The sequence below is a fragment of the Gossypium hirsutum genome, chromosome D11, assembly GCF_007990345.1.
Source record: "Gossypium hirsutum isolate 1008001.06 chromosome D11, Gossypium_hirsutum_v2.1, whole genome shotgun sequence".
Classification (NCBI taxonomy): domain Eukaryota; kingdom Viridiplantae; phylum Streptophyta; class Magnoliopsida; order Malvales; family Malvaceae; genus Gossypium; species Gossypium hirsutum.
In genome coordinates, this window is record NC_053447.1 from 31396126 (window position 1) to 31404534 (window position 8409).

At 32.1% G+C, this 8409-nt stretch overlaps 1 long non-coding RNA gene across 2 annotated transcripts; it reads left to right on the forward strand.

Moving 5' to 3' along the window:
* The first annotated feature begins 438 nt into the window (after nucleotides 1–438).
* Nucleotides 439–8074, forward strand: LOC107943385 (uncharacterized). 2 transcript variants are annotated; one of them, XR_005920424.1, is made up of 3 exons: nucleotides 439–5696; nucleotides 5815–6125; nucleotides 7667–8074. It is a non-coding gene; the product is annotated as an uncharacterized lncRNA (long non-coding RNA). The 2 variants fall into 2 exon arrangements; XR_005920423.1 differs by having other exon boundaries at nucleotides 5815–8074.
* Nucleotides 8075–8409: the final 335 nt, after the last annotated feature.

Sequence of the window (8409 nt, forward strand, 5' to 3'; positions counted from 1 at the left end):
GACCCATTACGATAAATAATAAAATACCGGGCTAATTTCGATAAATTTAAAAAAACGGGCCTTTAATGGTATTTTGCCCATTTTTTACTTGTATACTCCCATCGGAAATCGTCGGATGGTGAAACTTTCGTCATGTATTATCGAAAACACAAACCCGACTATTGTTTTTTGTAACACTTAAAAGAAGTTGTTTTAATAATAAGTTTCATTTTTTTTATTAAAATGGCAGATTTCATAAGTAATTAAAAATTAACGGCGACTTGACGTGTATCGACCAAAAATATAAAAAAGAATCTGTTAGTTGGTTATTGGATTAGTGGGGTAATTAGGATTTTACCTTATTTTATTTTAGTTATTATCTTTATTATTCAATTTTATTTCTGAATTTTTTAACAAAAAAGTATAAGTGGTTTTCTAAAAAACAACCTGACCCCACTTTGCACGTTGTTTTATTTTTTTTTCATCTTTTCCTATTCTATTTGTTTTGGTTCTCTGTCTGTCATGTGGAGTGTTGCAAAAGGGGTTTTCAACTCTCTTTTTCTTTCTTTGATTTTTTTCACAATTCCCTTGTCCTCTTGTTTGGCGATTCTTGAGATATTTAATTTCAGTGGTGGTCGTCGATTACTGATAATTCAGTTCTTACGTAATTGTGGTCGATGCTTGATTCTTCTGCGATTGAAGTCTTTCTTTTTGTTAAATATTATTTTGTTAAGTTGGGGTTATGTACAATGTTGTTCGATATTAACAACTTGGATTATTTAGATGAAGGTCTAGGAACAATTAATCCATCGGAGGATTAAGGCTCAGGAAGTTGCTATTTTCGTTCAAAGGTAATGGTTTTTTGTCAATTTGGAACTTTTGCGATTGGTTGGGTTAATCGTTTGTGGTTTGTATTGGTGTTTTAAGGGGAATGAAGAGTATGCCTTCTTGAATCGTCTTGCTTATGTTCATTAATTCGTTCAGTGTGTTGTTTTTAGGTGTTGGAATGAATGTTTTTGGAACCCACGTTAGAACACCATAGGTCTGTAACAAAAAACCTAAAAATCAACAAACAATGAAAGCCGAAAATCTTCACTTTCATCGCCACATGGTCACAGGTCATGTGATGGACCGTGTGAGACACACGGTTTGGGCAATATGGGCCCAAAATTCTGAATTTCTTCCTAAGGCTATAAACATGGTTTGGATTGATCGTAGGCCTTCCGTAAGGTCTGTATGCTATAAATTAAGTTATAAAACACGAATTCAAATCATCTATTAGCATAAAATTAGATACAAATACACATGTTTGAAATAATATAAGATAAGTAAAATTTGTAATACGCTATATATGAACTGAAAAATGTTATGTATGGCCTAATATCCGATAAGCATGATTTGAGTTTGATTTTGAGCATGTATGACATATACATATCTAACATCTGATATATCAGTACACGCATTTAGGATGAGATTTGTGTACATGGAGAAGTGTGGGCAATATAATAACCTGCCATATTTGGTGGCTCAGCCACACATATTTCTGTTAACGACAATAAATCGCTTAATGATCTGACAGCTAAGTTGAAAATATTATGAAAAGTGTCGTACCGAGACTAAGCGGTGTGTAGGGTTGGATGGGTATTTAATACCCTATATGGTGTGTAGCAGATGAGGGTAGAATTGTAAATTTGCATTTGATTCTATTTTTGTATGTGATATATGTTTCGTATCTACTCTATTATAAATTATGTTTGAAATTTAATCTGTGATACTAATTTTATAAGTTACACACTGAGTTTCAAAAATTCACTCTCTATTTGCCTGTCACTTTCAAGTAACCCTCAGACTTAGAAGAATTGGTGTGACGAGAGCTCAATTATAATATTTTGGTACATTTGATTTATTAAATTTGGAATTAAGGTGTTTTGTAAATTTTGGACTGTTAGGACACTTGGGACTGTTTTGGTTTTGGACTTTATTATCGTTTTTCTGCTAAAAATTGATTAACCGTTTTTATTGACGATGCTCGATTTTCTTGCAAAATAATGGATTTTCAAACAACAAGTGGTGTTTTTCCAAAATTTAACGCGCTAAAGATTTTCGCTACAAAATTATATGTTTTAGAAAATGTAAACAGACAACCGTATCATAAATCGATTAAGAAAGATCTGTTCTCAAATAAAATGGATTTTCTCGTAACAAAAGCTAATGTCACCTTTTCAAAACCAAAGAATTATGGTTACAATGGGGTGAAGTTGGTATAAAAGGGGAGAATGGAGTCTGGACCTAAAGGGAAAGCTATGTGGATTTGATATAATTTTTATTAGTGAAACTTTTTGGAATTTTTTTGTACAGAATGTACTTAAGTAATTGATACTGTTTGCTCAAGTTTGGATGATTTCTATGAATTTTATTTTTTTAATTCTAATTTTTTTAATTACATTAATGATTGATTTATTAATATATATTCATTAAGAGGAAGCACTGCTATGAATATTGTTTTTCACCTTCATCTCTCACAATTCGTTGTGGCAAATTAGATCTTTTCAGCACTTAATGAGTTTGATTTCAAGTTGTTTTATGTCATTTTGTTTCGTGTTCCGTTTTAGTATCTTAGATTTAATTATTAGGAAAATAAGAATTTTTACACATTTTCTAGTGTTTCGAAAACTTGTTAGGCTCAAAAATGACTAACGGGCTATTTAAGTGTGTAGGGTGCCATTCCTGGCCCCAAAACACAAAAGACGACAGCCATGTCGCGACACCAAAGATCGAATCAAAAAACAAAATCCTAGAATGAAATAGGTATCAATCTTGCAACATTAGAAACTAATGTCGTGACATTGGCTTCTGCATGGCCAAAAAATCCTATGTGCAACAACTATGAATTTGTGGTCAATAAAGGGTATTTTTCTAACCTAAAACCCTAATTAACATTATAATTGAAGGGGCACTCTAGAATTTTGGATTTTTACCAAGTTTCTGCCTATATAAACTACATAAGAACCTCATTAGGAGGGGGAGCCAACCTAGGAATTCGCCCTAGGGAGTCGTCAAATGATATTTTCATACTTTTAATTTTCAATTCTCTTTAGTTTTTATTTTATTTTTTCATATGTTCGCTTAATTTGAATCGTTCTATTCCCATGGGAATACGATTGCAAGTGGAGATTGTTCCTGAACCATTTTTCAATTTAATTATTCATGAGCATTCTCTTTATTTCCTTCATTTTATTTCATTATTTATATTTCATTAACTTGATTAACTAATATTTGTATGAATATTGAGATAAAATCTTGTGCGTATTTTATATCTTGCATGATTTGGTTATGGAACTGGTTTATTAATTAAGTAATTATTTATCTAAAATTTAGTTTTTATTCAAGTACTTAGTATACTAGGAAGTGACGACCCTAGTAGAATAACTAAATAGGTGAGACAAAAAGGGTATACTGTCAAGTATAACTTGTGCCAAGCGGTGAGACCGAGAGAGTATTCGTATACCTGGTAAGAGAGCAAAAGGGTGATGTAGGTGGTAATCCTTAGTGAATATGAGACCGAGAGGGTATTCTTAACTAAGGGTAGTAAATAACTCAGTTGAGAGTAATTAGTGACTTAATTGATAATTATAAATTTAATCGATTATAGGCTAGGAACTCATATTGTTAACACTAGGAATAGGAAATTCCATTAGGATATTTTAAATTAATTAAATTCTATTAGGTTATTTTATGATAATTAATTTAACTAGTTTAATTAATATTTTAGTTTGCATCAACAATACTAAGTGTGACTCAATTAGATTATTAATTATTTTCTATAATTAATTTAATAATAAATTTATCCAATCCGCAATCCCTTGGGTATGATCTTCGGAATACTTTCCAAGTGTTACGTTGTAAACAAACTATATTACAATTTGACACGTATACTTAGGTACACCACTGCTTTATTTGATATCTTTTTGTTGCAGTATATCCAGTCCAAACGTTCACACGTTTGGTAGCGATCAAGTTCTTGGCGCCATTGTCAAGGATTGTGACAGTGAAAATTGTTACTAATTTAATTACTTTGTAAAATAATATTAGTTGAAAGACAAACGAGTTAGATAGTGTGCTAATCTTTTTAATTACTTATTTTATTTTTATTTTAACTACCTTGATAAATAATTAATTTAATCATGGATCAATTTGATGATGAACTTGACGATGATAGCAGTTGGGACAAGGAACATGAGATGTCTGTGTGGTATGATGATGAAGGTATGTTAGTGATGGACCAAGTTGGGAAAACAGAGCTTCGATGAGCTACGGTATTCCCAGATATTCAGCCTAACAAGAATTGGACTTGGTCATGGATGATAATGTATACTAGGATTTGAATGAGCAACATAGGAGTAATCACAGATCAAGTTGGCTAAACGAAGTCTCGACGAATCAGCAAAGTCATGATTGAAGGTGTGAAGATTACGAATATATATTCAAATTTCCTCTGTAACTGGTAGAATATATTTCTTTCTACCTCAGTCTAGAATCCCAAGCTAAATTTAAGAAAGTCCAAAAAACATCAGATCAGTTAAAGACATCCAAATATCCAATTGAGCTCTCTTATAATTCACATGAGACAGCCTTGTGTAAAGCAACCACGTCAACCTACAACGAGGATGTGGCAGAAAAAAAGAGTTACTGCAGCAAATATTGGAAATGAAAAAATCACTAAAACAACAAATAGAGGTGCAGAGTTATTCGAAAGAGATCGGACATCATGTTCCGAACTCTGATCATGAGGAACATCGTATCGTCGCCAATTGTCCTAACTAGATTGTAAAAGTCAGCAAGAAATTAGAATCGGAGACCATGAGGAGACATTGAATATAACAAAGGAATCTCTGGTCCAATTAACATAGAGATAGACTTAGCTGTAGATGTAAATGTAGATGTAGAAGTAGATCTAACCACTAATATATAGCTTAACCAGATTCTGAATGAAATTGTGACTAGTCGATACACTTTTTGGCCAAAGTAGATGATATGCAATTCGAAATAGTCGAGGAGTTTATATCATTCTCATTTTAAGATAACGACAATGCTCATGACAATAGATCCTCATGCAACATAGAATTGATAAGACTAGAGGTAATAATACCCCGAAAAATAATTTAGGGTTGGCTCAGATTTGGCACTAAATGGTTCGTAATGTAGATGTCTCAACGGTCGAAAATAGGGTGATATCATTGGAATTGAAAAGCATTACTGGTTCAGATACATCGACAGTGGAACAAACGACAGATCAAAGTGTCAAAGATCAACTGGAAGTTCTTCTTCGGTGACGACACAGATCGTCTCAAATCTGAAGAAGGGCTTCTCTTTTGAATTTAGTTTATTTTTCATTTGTTTATTTTCATTTAGTTTATTTTAAGTCCTTAATTATGTGTGTTATTTATTTATTTCACAATAGTTTAGGAGCTTGTGAGGTGAAAAAAATCAAAGAATCGAGGAACTCAAAATGTCACACAAAAAGGCTCGAAAAAAATTGTGTTGTCATGACGAGGAAACTCAAAGTCACAACACAATTGCAGAGTGTCGTGACATGCTTTGATGAAACAATTTGGGAGCATAAAATTTATCGCAACTTTGTCATGAGGAAGGGATGAAGTCGTAACAAGTTGACTGCTATCCAACGTTTAGATGCCCTAACTATCCAGTCGACCCATGTGAGTCTCTTTTCTTCTTTCCCACTATTCTTTGCCCTCCAAAAACTCAAAAACTCTAGTTTTATTTATTGATTGAATTTTATTTAGATATAATATTTTCTTGTTATTTTTCCTTTAGGTATTTTTCCGTCTGCTTAGAGCACACAAATCCCAAGGTCGATACAACAACGAGAATTCGGACTTTTCAGGGAAGTGTTTTTGTTTGCACTTTGCTTCTTTTACATTGAGGGTGATGTATGTTCTAAAGTGTGGGGAAGTAGATAAGGCTTAATTTTTTAGTTTGTCTTTTATATTTTATTTAATATTCAAAAAAATTTGTCTTTTCTTTCTGTGTAGGAACTCTGCACTTTAAACAACACTACATATTCAAGATGAACCGACAAGGGGAGATGACCCAACTAACCATACAAATCGTTCAAAACAAAATGGGTAATCTTGTCTCTTATTTATTTTTGGGTACACATTAGAGACAATGTGCCAAATAAAGTGTAGGGGTGACATAGGAAATTTTTAAATTTTTGTTATTATTCTTTCTTAGTTCTAGTATATATTTAGTAATTAAATTTTTTTATTGTGTGTTTTGTCTATGCTTGAGTTTGTAGAAATATAAGTGATTGGTTAAGAGCATGTACATGGGTTATTTGTTTAAACTGTAAATTTAGCATGAGAATAAAGGATTTTAGGTTGTTTGTATTTAAACTAGTTAGTTCAATCTGTTAAACTGTGAATAAGAAAAAGGAGTTAAATGTACCAAATGACATAGGTATATATAAGTAGGTATATATTTTTGTTGAATTCTAGGTTGTTTAAATTAGAATACTCAGTAATTAAATCCATGGTTATTGAAATGATATAGTATAATAAGTATAAAATCCCTACAAGTATGTGCCTTAAAATAAAAATTAATGAGCGAACAAAAGTATTGTGAGGGATAAAAGGAAAGTGAGTGTGATCAAAGCACAGAATAGATAAAAGAAAAGAGAGTGGAAATTATCACAATGAATTAAATTGAAAATATGATAAATTGAGAAAATCTCACTCATATTGGCACAAATACTCATAAATTGCTTGTACTTATAAATATTGTACTAGAGTTCAAAGCATGGATAAAAGAAACTGAGTAATTAGAATTCAAACTACATGTATTCTTCAACTACAAATGCTATACTCGTGCATACCTTTTAATGGAGTCATATGTTTGACTTACTTTGACTTTTTTGCTTTGTAATATATTGAACTAGCATGTTTGAATGTGAAAATTGTATGTTGTTTAAACATCTAGTTGAAATTAATTGTTTAGCAAATTTTCCTATTGCCTTTGCTTCGATCCAATCGCGTGTATGAAGCATGCACAAGTACGATAGCTATATTGCATGTTTCTCTTTTTTTTTGTCTTTTATTTTTGTCATGTTTGCTTGAGGATAAGCAATGAGTTAAGTGCAGACGAGTTTGATCTGCCACAATTCATTGTGAAAAATTAGTCTTTTCAACACTTAATGAGCTTGATTGCAAGTCATTTTATGTCATTTTATTTTTGTTTTTTGTTTTAGTAGCTTAGATTAAATTATTAGCAAAATAAGCATTTTTACGCATTTTCTAGTATTTCGATGACCCATTAGGCTAGTACAGGCCTTAGAGATGACTAACGAGCTATTTTAGTGTGTAGGGTGCCAATTTTTTTCCCAAAAACATAAAGGACAACAGCCATCCCATGACATAGACATACAGTGTTGACCTGTCGTCAAATGTAGTAGTCAATTCGGGTTAATTCTGCACTTAAGGAGCTTATTTTCAATCAATTTATGATTTTATATTTCATTTCAATTTATGATTTTATATTTCATTTTCAGTACTTAGGCCTTAGGATAAAATATTAATAAAGTAATTTTTTAACACATTTTGTAAGTGTTGTGACCCGATAGGTCGACACGGGCTTTAGGTTGTGCTAATATGTTGAATTGAGTGTGTAGGATGAAGATATAAATGCCCAATTGACATGTAAGCATAGGAAGAGTGTTGCACAAGCTTTTTGAGACATCAAAGCACAAAAAGAATGACAAGAGGTGAATTTTACATGTCGTGTCGCACTACCCAAGGTGTGGCATGGCACAGGTCTACATGCAGCCCAAGGATATCGAGGTTATTTTTGTCCGAACAATCAAACTTATACGAAGACTTGGACATGTTGAACACCTAATTTGGGTTGTCAACACTTCTATAAATAATACATTAGGGAATTGATGTAACTAAGTTGTCCTAGACGCCGTAAAAACCCCTAGTGGTTTAAAAGTAGAATTAAAGTATTTTCTTTTCAGCTTTTAGAAATCTTTTGTATTTTCTATTGAAAACAGTTTTAATTCAAGATTTTGTTTACTTAATTAAAGTATTCAGTTTACATTTTCTTTTGCATTCAATTTATTTATTCGAATCAAGCGATTTGCTACTCTGTTCCCTACATTATTTATTTTATTGAGATCAAGATTATGAAAAACATGAGAGGCTAAATCCCTTAGAGGATATTAACAAGTGGATAGGGATGTGATTGACAGAAGATTTAGGGTTTTTCAAGAGGGATTAGTTCGTATGAATTATGTGTGCTTAAACCACTAGGCTTGATAACCCCAGAAAGTTATCATAGCTAGATGAGGTCAAGTATCAACCAATCGATTAGTTAATTAGAGGCCGGGAGGTGATAATTGGTTAATCGGTAGCT